The sequence below is a fragment of the Cupressus sempervirens genome, chromosome 4, assembly GCF_028749045.1.
Source record: "Cupressus sempervirens isolate cs-2001-9-10 chromosome 4, ASM2874904v1, whole genome shotgun sequence".
In the NCBI taxonomy this organism is placed as follows: domain Eukaryota; kingdom Viridiplantae; phylum Streptophyta; class Pinopsida; order Cupressales; family Cupressaceae; genus Cupressus; species Cupressus sempervirens.
The window spans coordinates 741,861,622-741,881,230 of record NC_143121.1 but is presented as its reverse complement, the minus strand read 5'-3'; positions in this window follow the sequence as shown (position 1 = coordinate 741,881,230).

Genomic DNA, 19,609 nt, shown 5'->3' with positions numbered 1-19,609 from the left:
AGCAACAACATTGGGTCGAAGAATGCCCAAAAGGGTGTCTAGAACAACTCTCAAAAAGTTTGAATCATGAAAAAAAGTGCCCGCTATCTGCACACGTAGGTTTTTACAAAAAACCGTGTGACACTTCTTATTAAGGGAGGGCGACACTTCTCCTTAACGCGTGCGACACTCTTCCAGTGTCGTACAACATTTCTCAAGAAGGCGTATGACACTTTATAGTGTCGTACGACATAGTTTTCATGGGCGTGCGATACTTTTTAAAGTGTCACACCATGCTAAACAAATGTCGCCCATAGAAAACAAAAACACTTCCAGAACTCTGAAAGGTGAAGAACAGACCAAGAACCTCCACACCAAGGAGTACCGGATCCACAAAGGCTCGAGGAATGAACACTCCAGTGCAAGAACAACACAGAAGGAAGAACATCTATCCATCTAAACTACAGTAGCAAGAACACACTAAAATAAACATCGCAGTGAACTGAACAACCAAACTAAGTGCACGGTTCCTCCCAACTATCAATAGCATCATAAGACCATCGTAGGTCCTAGCCATCCCTCACGCGTAACATACCAAGCCACTGACCAGATCATTGATACTGTCATAATAGGGACGTCACTACTAAAAACATGCAACAATAAAAGCATAAGGAAATCTAACATGCTAGTAGAAAAGCATAACATGATCCTATAGTAGATAACATCACCTATCACATGCTAAACAACAATAAGCAAGAGATACACTAATACAACAATTCACAGCATCTAATCATATGCTAAACATCATAATAAGGGAATGCGCCAAATAAAATAACATCATCTAAACATTATATACAAACAGCCCAATGAAAGAATAAATCACAAGGAAGCATACTTTGGAACCTGAAGTACCAAGTGAAAACATCCAGTAACAGTCTCACTAGGACAAGGGCATCTTTGTACACCGGTCCCTAGCAGTGGTGAAGATAGCTACGCCTCCCAACCACATCGCACCCATAGGTCCACACCCACCATGCTGACAGAGATAATGATCCAACCACAAACACACATAAAGAACAACATCCAATGCTAACACTCACGCCAGATAGTATGATGGCTGCAACCAAGAACCTAAGACAATGCAAGGAGTAAAGGTCCTAGTCAGACACTCAAAAGGCTACTAAGTAGTGACTAACATCATGGAGAGTTGCTTGGCATCAAAAAGCCCAACCCAGGACTTGTGCAGATTCAACATCCCTCAATGAAAAGGCTCTAGCACCCCAAACCTTTTTATTATCTTAAGTTTTATTACCAGTCACACATTTTTTTTAATTATCACTTATTCAAGCTCTTCTCAGCCATACCTATGGCGTCATGATCATCAAATTGCAAGATAAAAGCCCCCTCCATATGCTACCCTACCCTACCCATGCTCATCCTACAACAAGTGCCCATGGGCATGCATATCCCATCCCAACCCCAATGATCATAACTTCAAGCAAAACCACAGAAGATCAGGCCTCACAAGTCACCTGACAAATGTACGTGCACGTACTCATGTGTGGCGCACCACCATCATGAAGATCACAACACAAGGACAGGAATGAGAACACAATGCAAAGAAAACACCCAACTGAAAGCAACATAGGAAGGATGGATTCTACATGAATCCCAAAGCCAATAAAACCATACATCATAAAATCACTCAATCAGCCTCAATCTGAGAGTATGGATTCTACACAAATCCCAATGATGTAACAAGACCAAACATCATGAACTTACTCAACCAGCCTCAATTTTAGATTATGGATTCTACACGAATCCTAGCATTCACGAAACAAAAGCAAAGGTCCAAAAGAAACCATAACAGGTAAAAAATCACTCAACCAAACACAAAGTCTTGAGTACGGGTGTGACATGCATCCCAATGCAACAAAAGTTGCAATAGTAGTCTGACTGATATCCAAACAAATCATCTAGGTCCACGACCCACATTGTGCCAAGAAAACTCGAGAAAACAAGGTGGCACGCAAAATGAAGTAAAAACTCCAAAAATTAGAAAAACTTCAAAATTAAAACCCATTTGGCCTTTGGGTTCAAAAACTCCAAAAATCCAAAAATAAATGAAAACGAACACCATATGCAAAAATGGCCAGCATAACGGTGCAAAATTCCAAACTCTCATCCCAAAAAAATAAGAAAATGTTCATACCTGCCCAACCGGGTAGAACTAGCATACAAAAATGGAGGGGAACACTAGTTCTCAGCCTCCAAACAAATCGCTACCAAAAATAGAAGCTAAACTGGAGTACAAACAACAAAATAGGAAAGCCCTACCTCACAGCCAAAAGGGCAAAATGGGTATCTAAACCAAAAAATAAAATGCTCGCAGCAGTGGTTGAAAATCGCGACAATTCAAAGTTTCCCCGAGTTGGATCCAACGAGCTCAACCTCACGATGATCCCATGCCCGTAGCTCCCACAACAAAAAAAATAGTAAATCCTCATGAAGAGGATTTTGGGTTTTACTCTCCAACTTTCCAATTTGAAAGTGAGAAGTGAGGAATTAAATTCCTCTTTGGATACTTATTCACTTTTCAAGTGAATAATCGATTAGGGAAAATAACCAGCCAACCTTGTTAAACCCCGAATTGACCCAAACAAAAAAAAACTATTCCTATAAATAGGAATTCATCTATGGCAAAGCTGCCAAAAATTAAAAAATAAAACAATTAAAAAGCTTGAAAACCCAAAAATACATAAATCTCCATAATAACTTTCGCGACAATGCAAACCTCTAAATGCACAGACACGCTTACTGGTCTAATCACATAATGCAATGAGTTCGGATTTAATAATCACCAAAAGGTTTAAATTAAACATTTAATAAAGGATATGTCGACCATATAAGGATGACATTGGTAAAATATGAATGGCTGAATCACTAACTCCACGTGCCACTACCAGGGATATAAATCCTGCACAGTAAACAACATGATCAAGTGCAATTACATATAATAACCTAGCTAAAGAAATAAATTCATTAAATCACCTAATTTAACCATATAATTAATTATATTAAATTAATCTATTTACATCACTCATGTTCGCATAAAGCATAACAATGCAGGAATGAAGTAAATAACCAAAGCATTAAATCCATCACATAACATAATCAGAGGTATGTCCAAATACCAAATAACCAGATATCATCATAAAAACACACTGCCATCTCAAAATGGCATCATCATGCAATATGATTAACTGAATAGCATAGTAGTCTAATATCTATGATACTGAAATCAAAGTGTAACATCTGACCCTCGGGTCATCTCAAATGTGAACATAACATGAGTAACAAATATCTCTCTAATCAGAAATATAACAAGGTAAATGTTCGTAGCACATAACCAAATAATTCCACATGAACAATCCATTCTAATTACTTAAGAATTTAATAATGATTGTTTAAACAACATTAACAAGGTGCTTAAAACACATAAGAAAACATAGTCATAACCATGACTAACCACTGCTACAGGAACCTAGTCCATTGTAGCATGGTAATAGTACATAGTGCAATCTCTGCACACACCTCAAGTTAATAACGGAACAACCTCATGATACCACATCGATGTTGGTAACCACTGGCACAAAACTCAGTGAACCAAAAATCACATCACAATCTCATAGATCAGTCAAAAGAATAATTAAAGAAACTGATACAGAAACATAAATCTGAACACCTCGACGGTGTAGACCACTCAGGGTCAAAATCATGATCCCATCACAAAAAAAGATCAGCAAGGTGGCATCCATCAGGATGACTTACAGAAGTCAAATGGGAGAGGCACTACATCATCCCCCCCAAAGACTAGGCTTACTCCTAGAAGCCTGCAATCCAAGAATAGAAACCAAAACACACAAGAACCAAAATGCAAACCTGAGAAAAAGGATGACTCATCAAAATCTCCACAAGTAAAACCAGATCACTCCAACATTCTCAAACCATCACATTAAACCCCAAATAGGTTAACCATAAGAGAATGGGTGTCACACAGACACAAGGTCCTCCAACAAGGAACCTTCTATGCGCTAGGAAGAACCCATCTAGCCATAGAGTCAACAATACAAGGTAAGGAAAAACCCTCTCTACCTCGTCAATAGGTGCCCAACTACAACATGCACCACCTACAAGACCACAAACAAGGTCAAAACAAGACACTCTTCCAACAAGAGTTGGGATCTCAGGGAAAAACCATCCCAAAATTCCTAAGAATACTATCATGTCACACATGATCATTCTGGAATCAACATAAACTCACCCTTAGAACAAAGAGGATGAAAGTTTACCAAAAAAAGGACACACTCCAAAGGAATACTCACCACCAAGAATAGGATCACAACACCTCTCTAAGGCACACAAGCTCAACTACCACTGAAAACTAGGGTAACATAACCCAACTAGATAAGATATCACCTTTCCATGAGGTTGCACAGACTTTCGTTAGTGGACACAATCATGAAATGTCTGCATACCAACTCACGAGATGGTAACATGTGTCCAATGATATCATGTCCCTCTAGCACCATGTAAGGAAAACTACACCCAATCTACCACTAAACTCAATCTCTAGCCTCAAGTCAAAAGTTAATGAGAAAACTTGACTGAGACAATCCACCTGAAGATATAAGCTTAGCTAGAAGGATACCACAAAGAATTAGGACTAAGAGGGAGTCTCTCTCTCAACCTCTACACTAACCAGTCCATGATGCATTAGAAAACTCACAATTTCACCAACCATCAACATACTCACCAGAAAGCACTAACTGAGCTAGTGGCATAACCACACTAGCCTACTCTCACAAGAGAGGAAAGGATATAGAGGTGTGCCCAAAACAATGTCCAAGAAGGATAATCTAGACTCATCAAAGAACTAAGTAACTCCCAAAAGACAAGGCAACATCAACCCTAAGCAAGGAATGCTCACAAACCACACTACACCTCACAAGGGCGGTTCAGTGCAATAGGAAACACAAAACCCAAGCACGAACCCCAATAGGTACCTAGTAGATTATGAAGACAAGATAGCTCTTCCATTATGAATAACATGAAGAGTTAAACTTTTCCAATGGCCTTAAATATGATATGTCATGATTGAATTGGCCTCTACTCGAGAAGGTACTCGGAACATCAATCAGCAACTCCGAAATCCATAGCTTTCATGTCTGGACTCAGATTGAATCCATTTGAAAAGTGTCAAAAAGATATCAACAAGGGCTACAACATGAAGAAGCTAAGAGAGACCTAAGAACTATGATCGAGTCACCACTCAAACAAAACCACCAAGGAAAAAAAAACAACAACAGTCTTGGCCACCAAGACAACTGATGGACAAGACATCCAAAACCACTCCAGGGCACACATGCCCAAAAAAACATAAGACATGGAGTGAAAGGAAGTACACACATTGAAACCATCATTACTCTTCTTTCATAATTTCATTAATTAAGCATAACATAAGCACTAATGCATAATGAACTGAAAGATTTTCAAGCAAGGGTCCAAGAGTCACTTACCATAAAACAAGTACATATCTTTCAATTTCTTTCAAAAATAACATTAAGTTTAATCACCATTTAAACCATTTAGTTACAATAAAAACTTTAAATTTACATTTACTACTCGCACACTAGCATGTTCTCTATGATATTATCCCTTGTATGTACTACCAAAGATTCGAGATGAACATTATAGAGTCACAACACACAACTGGGCAGTAGTAAAACACATCCAGAATAGTCATCATGAAAAAAATCAAAAGCCCAAATGGGGGAAATTATCAATTCCAACAGTAAGTACCAAAAAGAGCTCATTTCAACAATAAGTCAAATGTGACAACTGTCACAAAGAGAGCGATAGATAAATTTTGATGACTACTCCAAGAGAGAAAAATATTGAAAACTAATGCTAGGCCAACAACATGAGGAAAGTACCTCCAGCCAAATAAAATAAGGCATCAAACAAATCACATTACATGTGATGACTAAGTAGAGTCACACAAGAGGAATAAGTCACTACACAATGCTAAGGAATACATCATCCTAACAATGTTAGAGAACACACTCACACACATCAAGCAGTATACCATCAGTAACCTCATGCATATGCATAAAACAATAATTTCCATGTAATGCAACATTTAGATATCCATCAAATTAATATAATTTTACATAAGCTTAAGAAACAATCAAATTGGGGACTTAAGTCATTAACCCAAGGATGTAATGCAAAACTACTACTTTGCAATGATTAATTATAACACTCATTTTCAATAAAAGGAGCCATTTTATTATCCTAAAGATAAAACGTAGAATCAAAAATAAGATTCATTCATCAACTTACAATCAAGAGAAAATAGGGAAACAATGCACCTACTCCACAAGGAGAAACAAAAAGAGGCACTCAAAGCCAACACATGGACATCAATCAGTGGTTCCATCCAAAAAGGGTCACACAAGCAACCAACCAACCAAGGCACATCAATTTCGCTCACAAAATTAGGACTCACTTCCTTCTCCACATACTGCTCTAGTTGCATCTACTGGACAAGCAAGTCCATCACGAGTAGATACCAAAGAAACAAAGATCACGAGTTCTCACTAAGACATTCACACTTAACCAATGTAGCAACAACTACCTAGGCAACATAAACACAGAGATCTCAATGTTTGAACATGGGCTCTGATATCAGATGTAATGCCCTACTCGAAGATCTTTGGAAACAATGATGAAATACAAGCCAAGAATTTTTTTTTAACAAGTATGAATGCACATGACAACATCATACAAGGATCACAACGATCGCAACAGAAGACTTCACCACAATCCTGGCAACCAACAAATCTCCAAATGTCACTACCAAACTGACACACACAAACAAAGCCAACAATGATAATGCACATGATGAGGGCACAAGAAACAACCACTCATCAAAAAAATACCAAGCTAGGGTAAAATGCAGAAACCTAAAATTTGGCTAAGCCTGAAATCCTGAAGCCCTGAAAATTGGCTAAGTCTGGATTTCTGAAGCCCTAAAATTTCCTGGAATCCATAACTTGTCTCCAAGAGTTCTAAATCCTATCTCAAAAGATTCGTCACATATATTAAAATATATCTTAAGTATAAGTTGACATATATTTAATTTCTACTTGACGTATATTTAATTAAATTAAATATACATCAATTTATACTTAAACAATATATTTTAAACGCCAAGAGACTAAAATAGAAACACAAAAACTAGATTTCAAGAGAAATCGACTGAAATAAAAAAGCAACAACATAGGGTCGAAGAACACCCAAAAGGGTGTCCAAAACAACTCTCAAAAATTGTGGATCACGACAAAAGGTGCCCACTATTTGCACATGCAAGTTTTTACAAAAAATTGTGGGACACTTCTTACTAAGGGAGGGTGACACTTCTCCTTAAGGTGTGTGACACTCTTCTAGTGTCATACAACATTTCTCAAGAAGGCGTGCGACTCTTTACAACATCATACAACATAGTTTGCATGGGTGTGCTATACTTTTAAAAGTGTCGCACCATGCTGAACAAATGTTGCACATAGAAAACAAAGACACTTCCAAAATTCAAAAAGGCGAAGAATAGACCAAAGAACCTCGACACTAGGAAGTACCAAATCCACAAATGCTCAAGGAATGAACACTCGAGTGCAAGAACAACACAGAAGGTAGAACATCTATCCATCTAAACTACGGCAGTAAGAACATACTGAAATAAACATCGTAGTGAACTGAACAACCAAACTAAGTGTGTGGTTCCTCCCAACTGTCAATAGCATCATAAGACCATCGTGGGTCCTAGCCATCCCCCGTGGTTAACATCCCAATCCACTGACCAGATCGTCGATACGGTCATAATAGGGACATAACTACTGAAACATGCAACAATAAAAGCATAAGGAAATTTAACATGCTAGTAGAAAAGCATAAGATAATCCTACAGTAGATAACATCACCTATCACATGCTAAACAACAATAAGCAACAGATATGCTAATACAACAATTCATAGCATCTAATCATATTATTAACATCATAATAAGGGAATGCATCAAATAAAATAACATCATCTAAACATGATATACAAGCATCCCAATGAAAGCATAAATCACAAGGAAGCATACTCCAGAACTCGAAGTACCAAGTGAAAACATCCAGCAACGATCACACTAGGAAAAGGCTGTCTCTGTACACTAGTCCCTAGCAGTGGTGAAGGTAGCTATGCCTCCCAACCACATGGCACTCATAGGTCCACACCCACCATGCTGATGGAGATAATGATCCAACCACAAACACACATAAAGCACAACATCCAAGGCTAACAGTCATGCCAGACAGTATGATGGCTGCAACCAAGAACCTAAGACAATGCAAGGAGTAAAGGTCCTAGTCAGACACTCAAAAGGCTACTAAGTAGGGACTAACATCATGGAGAGTCACCTGGCATCAAAAAGCCCAAGCTAGGACTTGTGCAGATTCAACATCCCTCAACGGAAAGGCTCTAGCACCCAAAACCTTTTTATTATCTTAAGTTTTATTACCAGTCACACATTTTCTTTAATTATCACTTATTCAAGCTCCTCTTAGCCATACCTGTGGCATCATGATTGTTGGGCTGCGAGATAGAAGTCCCCTCCATATGCTACCCTACCCTACTTATGCTCATCCTACGAAAAGTGCCCATGGCCTTGCAAGTCACCCGAGAAATGTACGTGCATGTACTCATGTGTGGCACACCACCATCACGAAGATCACAACACAAGGACAGGAATGAGAACACAATGCAAAGAAAACACCCAACTGAAAGCAACACAGGAAGGATAGATTCTACATGAATCCCAAAACCAATAAAACCATACATCATAAAATCACTCAACTGACCTCAATCTGAGAGTATGAATTCTACACAAATCCCAATGATGTAACAAGACCAAACATCATGAACCTAATCAACCGGCCTCAATTCGAGAGTATGGATTCTACACAAATCCTAGCATTCACGAAACAAAAGCAAAGGTCCAAAAGAAACCATAACATGTAACAAATCACTCAACCGAACACAAAGTCTAGAGTACAGGTGTGACATGCATCTCAATGGAACAAATGGTGCAATAGTGGTTTGACTTATATCCAAATGGGTCATCCAAGTCCATGACCCACATTGTGCCAAGAAAACCCGAGAAAATAGGGTGGCACGCAAAACAAGGTAAAAACTCTAAAAATTGAAAAAACTTCAAAATTAAAACCCATTTGGCCTTTGGGTTCAAAAACTCCAAAAATATAAAAATAAATAAAAATGGACACCGTATGCAAAAATGGCCAACATAACGGTGTAAAATTCCAAATCCTCATCCCAAATAAAAAGGAAAATGTTCATACCCGCCCAACAAGGTAGAACTAGCATATAGAAATGGAGGGGAACACTAGTTCTTAGCCTCCAAACAAATGGCTGCCAAAAATAGAAGCTGAAACGAAGTAGAAACAACAAAACAAGAAAGCCCTACTTCACAGCCAAGAGGGAAAAACAAGAATCTGAACCAAAAAATAAAATGCTCGTAGAAGTGGCTGAAAATTGCGGCAATCCAAGGTTTCTCCGAGCTGGATCCAACGAGCTCAACCTTGCGACGATCCCACACTCATAGCTCTCACAATGAACAAAATAGTAAATCCTCATGAATAGTATTTTGGGTTTTACTCTCCAACTTTCCAATTTGAAAGTGAGAAGTGAGGAATTAAATTCCTCTTTGGATACTTATTCACTTTTCGAGTAAATAATCGATTGGGCAAATAACCAGCCAACTAGTTAAACCCTGAATCGACCCAAACAAAAATAGGCTATTCCTATAAATAGGAATTCATCTATGGAAAAGCTGCCAAAAATTAAAATAAATCAATTAAAAAGCCCAAAAACCCAAAAACACATAAATCTCCATAATAACTTTCACGACAATGTGAACCTCTAAATGCACAGATAGGCTTACTGGTCTAATCACATAATGCAATGAGTTCAAATTTAATAATCACCGAAAGGTTTAAATTAAAAATTTAATAAAGGATACGTCGACCATATAAGGATGACATTGGTAAACTATGAATGGCTAAATCACTAACTCCACATGCCACTGCTAGGAATATAAATCTTGCACACTAAACAACATGATCAAGTGCAATTGCATATAATAACATAGCTGAAGCAATAAATGCATTAAATCACCTAATTTAACCATTTAATTAATTATATTAAAATAATCTATTTACATCACTCACGTTCGCATAAAGCATAACAATGCAAGAATGAAGTTAATAACCGAAGCATTAAATCCATCACATAACATAATTAGAGGTATGTCCAAATACCAGATAACCAGATATCATCATAAAAACATACTGCCATCTCAAAATGGTATCATCATGTAATATGATTAACTAAACATCATAGTAGTCTAATATCTATGATACTGAAATCAAAGTGTAACATTTGACCCTCGGGTCGTCTCAAATGTGAACATAACATGAGTAACAAATATCTCTCTAATCTGAAATATAACAAGGTAAATGTCCACAAAACATAACCAAGTAATTCCACATGAACAATCCATTCTAATTACTTAAGAATTTAATAATGATTGTTTAAACAACATTAACAAGGTGCTTAAAATGCATAAGAAAACACAGTCATAAACATGACTAACCACTGCTACAGGAACCTAGTCCAGTGTAGCATGGTAATAGTACACAGTGCAATCTTTGCACACACCTCAAGGTAATCACAGAACAACCTCATGATACCACATCGATCTTGGTAACCACTGGCACAAACCTCAGTGAACCAAAAATCACATCACAATCTCAAAGATCAGTCAAAAGCATAATCAAAACAACTGATATAGAAACATAAATCTGAACACCTCGACGGTGTAGACCACTCAGGGTCAAAATCATGATCCCATCACAACAAAAGATCAGCAAGGTTGCATCCATCAGGATGACTTATAGAAGTCAAATGGGAGAGGCACTACATTGGCACATACTATAATTTTATTTTTCACTCAACACTTGAACTGCTCTGCACCTACTATTTACTTGGCACTTGAATCACTCAACATGGTCTATCTCCTCAACACTTGAGTGACTCGGCACATGAGTGAATCGAAACTCATTTCAACTTGACATGTATTATAGTGCCTGTCCCATTTGACTTTTGTAATTCATCTTGATGGATGCAACCTTGTTGATCTCTCCTTGAGATGGGATCATGATTGGGACCATGAATGGTCTACACCATTGAGATGATTGGAGTTATGTTTCTATATTAGTTGCTTTGTTTATGCTTAGACTGATATTTGATATTATGATGTGATTTATGGTCAACTAAGGTTTGTTCTAGTGGTTACCATGATTGATGTGGTATCATGAGGTTGTTCCATGATTACACTGAGATGTGTCCAAAGATTGTACTATGTACTTTTACCATGCTACACTAGACTAGGTTCTTGTATCAGTGGTCAGTCATGTTTATGACTCTGGTTTCTTATGTATTTTATGTGTCTTTTTATGTTGTGTTAGCAACCATTATTAAATGCTTAAATAATTAGAAATGGATTATCCATGTTGGATTCTTTGGTTTTGTGTTCAGGATATTTACCTCGTTATTTTTTTTATCTGAGAGATATTTGTTACTTATGTTATGTTTTACTTTTGAGATGACTTGAGGGTTGGATGTTATACCTTGATTTTAGTATCATAGATATTAGACTACTATGTCGTTCAATTGATCATATTGAGATGACAGTGTGTTTTATGCTGATATATGGTTATCCAGTATTTGGACATATCCCTGGTTATGTTATGTGATGGATTTAATGCTATGGTTATTTACTTCATTCCTGCATCGTTATGCTTTATGCGAATGTGAGTGATATAAATAGATTACTTTGATATAATTAAATAAATAGTTAAATTAGGTGATTTAATGCATTTATTTCTTTGGCTATGTTATTATATGCAATTGTACTTAATTATTTTGTTTAGTGTGCAGGATTTATATCCTTGGTAGTGGCACAAGGAGTTAGTGATTCAGCTATTCATATTTTACCAATGTCATCCCTGTATGCTCGACTTATACTTATTTTAATTGTTAAATTAATCCTTTTAGTGATTATTAAATTTGAACTCATTTGCATTATTTGATTAGACCAATGAGCATGTCTGTGCATTTAGAGGTTCGCTCTGTTGCGAAAGTGTTAAGTGATTTTTTGTGTTTTTTGGTTTTTGGGCTTTAAATCTTCTCGAATTTAATTTTTGGCAGCTTTGCCTTAGGTCAATTCTTGTTATGAGGAATAACCTATTTTTGTTTGGGTCAATTTGGGATTTAAATAAATTGGCTAGTTAATTGCCCTAATCAATTATTCACTCAAAAAGTGAACAAGTATTGAAAAAGGAATTTAATTCCTCACTTCTCACTTTCAAATTAAAAAGTTTGAGAGTAAAACCCAAAATCCTCTTCATGAGAATTTACTTTTTTTTCTTCTGTGAGCTTTTTATTTTCTGGTTGAGATTCTTGTTTTGCCCCTTTTGGCTGTGAGGTAGGGCTCTCCCATTTTATTATTTTTGCTTTGTTTAAGCTTTTGTTTTGGTAGCCATTTGTTAGGACACTGAGAACTAGTGTTCCCCTCTATTTTTGTATGCTAGTTCTACCTGGTTGGGTGGTTACAAACATTTCTCTATTTTTTGAGATGAGGGTTTGGGGTTTTGCACTGTTATACTGGCCATTTTTGCATACGGTGTCTTAATTATTTTTGGATTTTTGTGGTTTTTGTACCCGAAGGCCAAATGGGTTTTAATTTAAAATTTTTTCCAAAATTTAGGATTTTGGCCTCATCTTGTGTGCCACCATATTTTCTTGGGTTTTCTTGGGATGTGTTGGGTCGTGGACCTAGATTATCCATTTGGATATTAGTCATACCATCGTTGCACTTTTTTGTTTGTGTTGGGATATGTGTCACATTTGTACTTTTGAATTTGTGTTTGGTTAAGTGATTTTTTACTTGGTGTTATGGTTTCTTTTGGACCCTTGTTATTGTTTTGTGGGCACTAGGATTCGTGTAGAATCCATACTCTCAAATTGAGGATAGTTGAGTGAGTTCATGATTTTTGGTCTTGTTGCATCATTGGGATTCGTGTAAAATCCATACTCCCAAATTGAGGCCGATCGAGTGATTTCATGATGCATGGTTTTATTGTCTTTGAGATTCATGTAGAATCCATCCTCTCGAGTTGTTTTTAGTTGAGTGATCTTTTGTATTGTGTTCCCATCCAATCCTTGTGTTATGATTTTCATGATGGTGGTGTGCCACACACGAGTAGTGTACATACATTTGTCGGGTGACTTGTGAGGCCTAATCTTCTATGGTACTTCTACAAGTTATGATCATTATGGTTGGGTTGGGAATATGCATGCCCACAAGCACTTGTCATAGGATGAGCATGGGTAGGGTAGGCTAGCATATGGAGGGGGCTTTTGTTATGCATTCTAGTGTCCATTTCCCATTTGACTGAATAAGGTTTTAATTAAGTGATAACTAAATAAAATATTGGGTGGTAATAAAACTAAAGATAATAAAATGCTTGTGTCGAGCCATTTCATTGAGGGATGCTAAATTTACACAATCTGAGCTTGAACTTTTTGATGCCAAGCAACTCTCCATGATGTCAACCCCTACTTAGTATCTTTTTGAGTGTCTAACTAGGACCTATACTCCTTGCATTGTCTTAATTTTTTGTTTATAGCCATCATACTATCTGGTGTAAGTGTTAGCCATGGATGTTTTTCTTATGTGTTTGTGGTTGGATCATTATCTCCTTCAGCACGGTGGGAGTAGACCTATGGGTACTATGTGGTTGGGAGGCATAGCTACCCATACCACTACTAGGGACTGATGTATAGAGACAATATTTTGTTCTAGTGTAACCATTGTTGGATGTTTTCACTTGGTACTTTGGGTTCCAGAGTATGCTTTCTTTTGATTTATGCTTTCATTGGAATGCTTATATATCATGTTTAGATGATGTTAGTTTATTTGATGCATTGCCATATTATGATGTTTAGCATATGACTAGATGATGTGAATTACTTTATTGCATTATCTATTGCTTATTGGTTTAGCATGTTAGATTTCCTATTCATATGATGTTAGCATGTGATAGGTGATATTATCTACTTTGTAGGATTATCTTATGCTTTATTACTAGCATGTTAGATTTCCCTATGCTTTTATTGTAGCATGTTTTAGTAGTGATGTCCCTATTATGAGAGTACCAATGATCTAGTTAGTGGCTTGAGATGTTATGCATGAGGAATGGCTAGGATCCATGATGATCTTATGATGCTATTGACAATTAGGAGGAACTGCATACTTAATTTTTTTTGTATTGCTCATTGTGATGTTAATTCTATTTAATTGTGATATTGCTTTTAGTTCACTGTGATGTTCCTTATGTTCTTTTCCTTCATTGTATGATTAGATGGTTAGATTCTAGTTATTTGTCTTTCAGTGCTTGTTGAGTGTTTTCTCCTTGAAATATGGATCCAATACTCCCCAGTGTGGAGGAATGTTGTTACCTTGTTTCCTTAGCTTTTTGTTATGTTTCATGTTTGTGTTTTGATTTAAGATCTCAAGCAAGATTGCACTTTCTTGCACGAGGATACAAGTCTTTGCGCAACTCAGTACTTTCTCATGTGAAACCCTATGCTAGTCCTGAGGTGTTTTGGTGGTACAACCAACACTTCCTCACATGAAAATGCACTTTCTCACATGGAAATGGATTTCTTCACACACCACAATGCACTTCTTAATGCAAAACCTTGGTAGAGGAAAGTTCTCGTATGAGAAACAGGAGCTGTCTCCTTCAATTTTTATAGTTTCTAATACCCATGGGGTTCACCTAATTTACCTTGGTTGTGAAGTTTGGAGATTCCTTGTTCTGTTGTCAGTTTCTAGTGTTTTGGTTCTTGTAGTGTTGTACTTGTTTAGTAGTGGTATCAGGAGGTCCATTGGTTGCTAGGATGGTGGTTAAGTCTTCCATTCTAATCTTAGTGATCCCTATATGATGTTGACATGTACATTCATACTTGTTAAAAAAAAATATTGGCTTGTATTCCATCCTTGTTCCAAGGATCTTCGGGCGGGGCATCACTTCTCGTATCAGAGCCCATGTTCAAACATTGGGATCTTAGCATATATGTTGCCCATATAGTTGATGCTACATTGTGTAAGTGCAAGTGTCTTGGTAAAGAGCTCATGATCTTTGTCGCTTTAGTATCTACTTGTGATGGACTTGCTTGTCCAAGAGATGTGACTAGATCAATGTGAAGAGAAGGAAGTGAGTCTTCCTGCTTCTGTATATGGAATTGATGTGTCTTGTTTGGTTGGTTTCTTATGTGATCGTATTCGATGGAACCACTGATTGGTGTCCATGTGATGGATTAGAGTGCCTCTTCTATTTCTCCTTTTGGAGTAATGTGCATTGTTTCTCTATTTTCTCCTACTTGTAAGTAAATAAAGGATTCTTATTTGTGACTCTGTATTATGTCGTTATACTAATGAAATGGTTATTTTCTTTGAGAAATAAGTGTATATTATGAATCATTGCAAATAACTAGGTTTTGTATTATATACTTGGGTTAATGACTTAAGCCCCCAATTTAATTACTTCTTGAGCATTGTGGAAATTTGTATTAAAAGTGATGGATATCTAAATTTTGCATTTCATGGAAAGTATTGTTGTATGCATATGCATGAGGTTACTGATGGTATACTACTTGGTGTGTCTGAGTGTGTTCTCTAACATTTCTAGGATGATGTATTCCTTAGAATTGTGTGGTGATTTATCCCTCTTGTGTGACTATTCTCAGTTGTCACATGTGATGTGATTTTTTTGATGCCTTATTCTATTTTGCTGGAGGTATTTTCCTCATGTTGTTGGGCTAGCATTGGTTTTCAGTATTTTTCTCTCTTGGAGTAGTCATCAAATTTTCTCTATTGCTCTCTTTGTGATAGTTGTCACATTCAACTTATTGTTGAACTAATATCCTTTTTCATTTACTATTGGAATTGACAATTCCCCATTTGGACTTTTTTTGGGTTCATGATGACTATTCTGAATGTGTTTCTAACTGATGCCCAGTTGTGTATTGTGACTCTACCATGTTCATCTCGAACCTCTAGTAGTATGTACAAGGGATAATATCATAGAAAATATACTAGTGTGGTTGTCATAGATGTAAAATTTCTTATGTAATTGGATGGTTTAAATTATGAGTAAACGTAATATTATTATTGAAAGAAATTTAAAATATATGTACTTGTTTTAGGGTAAGTGACTCTTGAACCCTTGCTTGGAAAACCTTTAAGTTCTTTGTGTATTAGTGCTCATGTTATGTTTAACTAATTAAATTATGAAAGATAAGTAATGATGCTTTTAGTGTGTGAACTACCTTTCATTCCATGCCTTATGTTGTGTTGGGCATGTGTTTTCTTGAGTGTTTTTGGAGGTTTTGTCTATCATTTGTTTTGGGAACTGAGACTATTGATTTTGCATATGATGTTTTGTCTGGAGTGGTGATTAAACCTCCTAGGTCTTATAACTCTCTAAGCTTCATCATGTTGTATGCCTTGTTGATATCTTTCTAACACTTTTCAAATGGAGCCAATCAGAGTCTAAATGTGAAAGTTATGGTCTCCAAAGTGTAGGTAGTTTTGTGTTGTTTTGAAATTTCATGTGAGAATCTAGTGGTCATGCACTGTCTCACCTAGTTCATTGCACTTTCTCACTTGGTTTGATGAGAACTTCACATGAGATTGTGCTAATGCAAAATTTTTCATGGGGAACATCAAGCAATTCTTTTGCACTTCTGAAGGTGCAGATCATTGTTTCGAGTACTCTTTATTGAGTAGAAGCCAATTCAATTGCGACATGTCACATTTATGGTTGTTGGAGAAGTTTAACCCTTCATGATTATTCTTAGGGAGGTGTTAACAAATCTTGATAATTTACTAGGTACTTGTTTGAATTTGTGCTTGGGGTTGTGTGTTTCCTATAGCACCATCCCACCCTTGTGAGGTGAAGTGTGGTTTGTGAGCATTCCTTGCTCAAGGTTGATGTTGCCTTGTCATTTGGGAGTGACTTAGTTCTTTGATGAGTCTAGATTATGCTTTTTGGACTTTGACTTTGGTACATCTCCACATTCTTTTCTCTCTTGAGAAAGTAGGCTAGTGTGGATATACCACTAGCTCAGTTAGTGTTTTCAAATGAGTATGTTGATGTTTGGTGGGATTGTGAGTTCCCTAATGCACCTTGGGTTGATTTAGTGCAAAGGTTGAGAGAGACTCCCTCTCAGTCCTAATACTCTGCAATTTCTTCCTCCCTAAGCTTGTTTCTTCAAGAGGATTGTCCCAGTCAAGTTTTCTCTTAGACCATTGACTTGATGCTAGAGTTTGAGTTTAGTGGTAGGTTGGGTGTGGTATTCCCAACATGGTGCTAGAGGGACATCGTATCATTGGACACATGTTACCATCTTATGAATTGGTATGCAAATATTACATGATTATGTCCATTGATGAAAGTCTTTGAAACTTTGTGGAAAGGTGATATCTTATTTGGTTGGGTTGTGTAACCCTAGTTCTTGGTAATAGTTGAGCTTTTGTACTTTGGAGAGGCATTGTGCTCCTACACTTGGTGGTTAGTGGTAGTGAGTAGTCTTTTGGGGTGTGCAATTTTGTTAGTAAATTGTCATCCACTTTGTTCAAAGGATGAGTTCACGTGGTTTCAAGAATGCTCATGTGTGACATGATTGTGTTCTTGGGAATTTTGGGATGGTTATTTGCTCATGATTCCAACTCTTGTTGGAAGTGTGCAGTGTTTTTGAACTTGTTTTGTGGTTATGTGGTAGGCACATGTTTAATTGGGCACCTGTGGATGAGGTAGAGTGACTTTTTCCTTCCCTTATATTGTTGACTTTATGGCTAGATGGATTTTTTCCTAGCATTTAGGAAGTTCCTTGTTGGAGGACCTTATGTTAGTGTGACACCCATTCTCTTGTGGTTGACATGTTTGGGGTTGATGTGATGCTTTGAGAATGTTGGAGTGATTTGGGTTTGACTTGTGGAGAGCTTCTTGAGTCATTCCTATTGCTCAGTTTTAATTTTTCTCTTGGTGTGTTTTGGTTTGTATTCTTGGATTGTAGGCTTCCAGGAGTAAGCCTAGTCTTTGGGGGGGATGATGTAGTGTCTTTCCCATTTGACTTTTGTAAGTCATCTTGATGGATGCAACCTTGTTGATCTCTCCTTGATATGGGATTGTGATTGGTACCATGAGTGGTCTACACCATTAAGGTGATTGAAGTCATGTTTCTATATCAATTGCTTTGTTTATGCTTTGACTAATTTTTGAGATTATGATGATTTATGATTCACTGAGTTTTGTGCTAGTGGTTACTAGGATCAATGTGGTATCATGAGGTTGTTCTGTGATTACCTTGAGATGTGTGAAGAGATTGCACTATGTACTTTTACCATGCTAAACTGGACTGGGTTCCTATAGCAGTGGTTAGTCATGTTTATGACTATGGTTGCTAATGTATTTTATGTGCCTTTTTATGTTGTGTTAGCAACCATTATTTAATGGTTAAATAATCATAAATGGATTGTACATGTTGGATTATTTGGTTTTGTGTTGAGGATATTTACCTTGTTATGTTTTGGATCCAAGAGATATTTTCTACTTATGTTATGTTTTAGTTTTGAGATGACCTAAGGGTCAGATGTTATACCTTGATTTTAGTATCATAGATATTAGACTACTATGTTGTTCAGTTGATCATATTGCATGATGATGCCATTTTGAGATGACAATGTGTTTTATGAAGATATATGGTTATCTGATATTTGGACATATCCCTGATTATGCTATGTGATGGATTTAATGCTATGGTTATTTACTTCATTCCTACATTGTTATCCTTTATGCAAATGTGAGTGATGTAAATAGAGTATTTTGATATAATTAAATAAATAGTTAAATTAGGTGATTTAATACATTTATTTCTTTGGCACGTGGAGTTAGTGATTCAGCTATTCATATTTTACCAATGTCATCCCTGTATGGTTGACATATCCTTATTTTAATTGTTTAGTTAATCCTTTTGGTGATTATTAAATCTGAGCTCATTTGAATTATGTGATTAGACCTATGAGCATGTATGTGTATTTAGAGGTCACTCTGTCATGAAAGTGTTAAGTGATTTTCTGTGTTTTTGGGTTTTCAGGCTTTAAATCTTCTCGAAATTAATTTCTAGTAGATTTTCCTTAAATGAATTCTCATTATGAGGAATAACCTCTTTTTTTTTGGGTCAATTTGGGGTTTAACTAAATTGGCTGGTTAATTGCCCTAATCGATTATTCACTCGAAAAGTGAATAAGTATTGAAAAAGAAATTTAATTCCTCACTTCTCACCTTCAAATTAAAAAGTTGGAGAGTAAAACCCA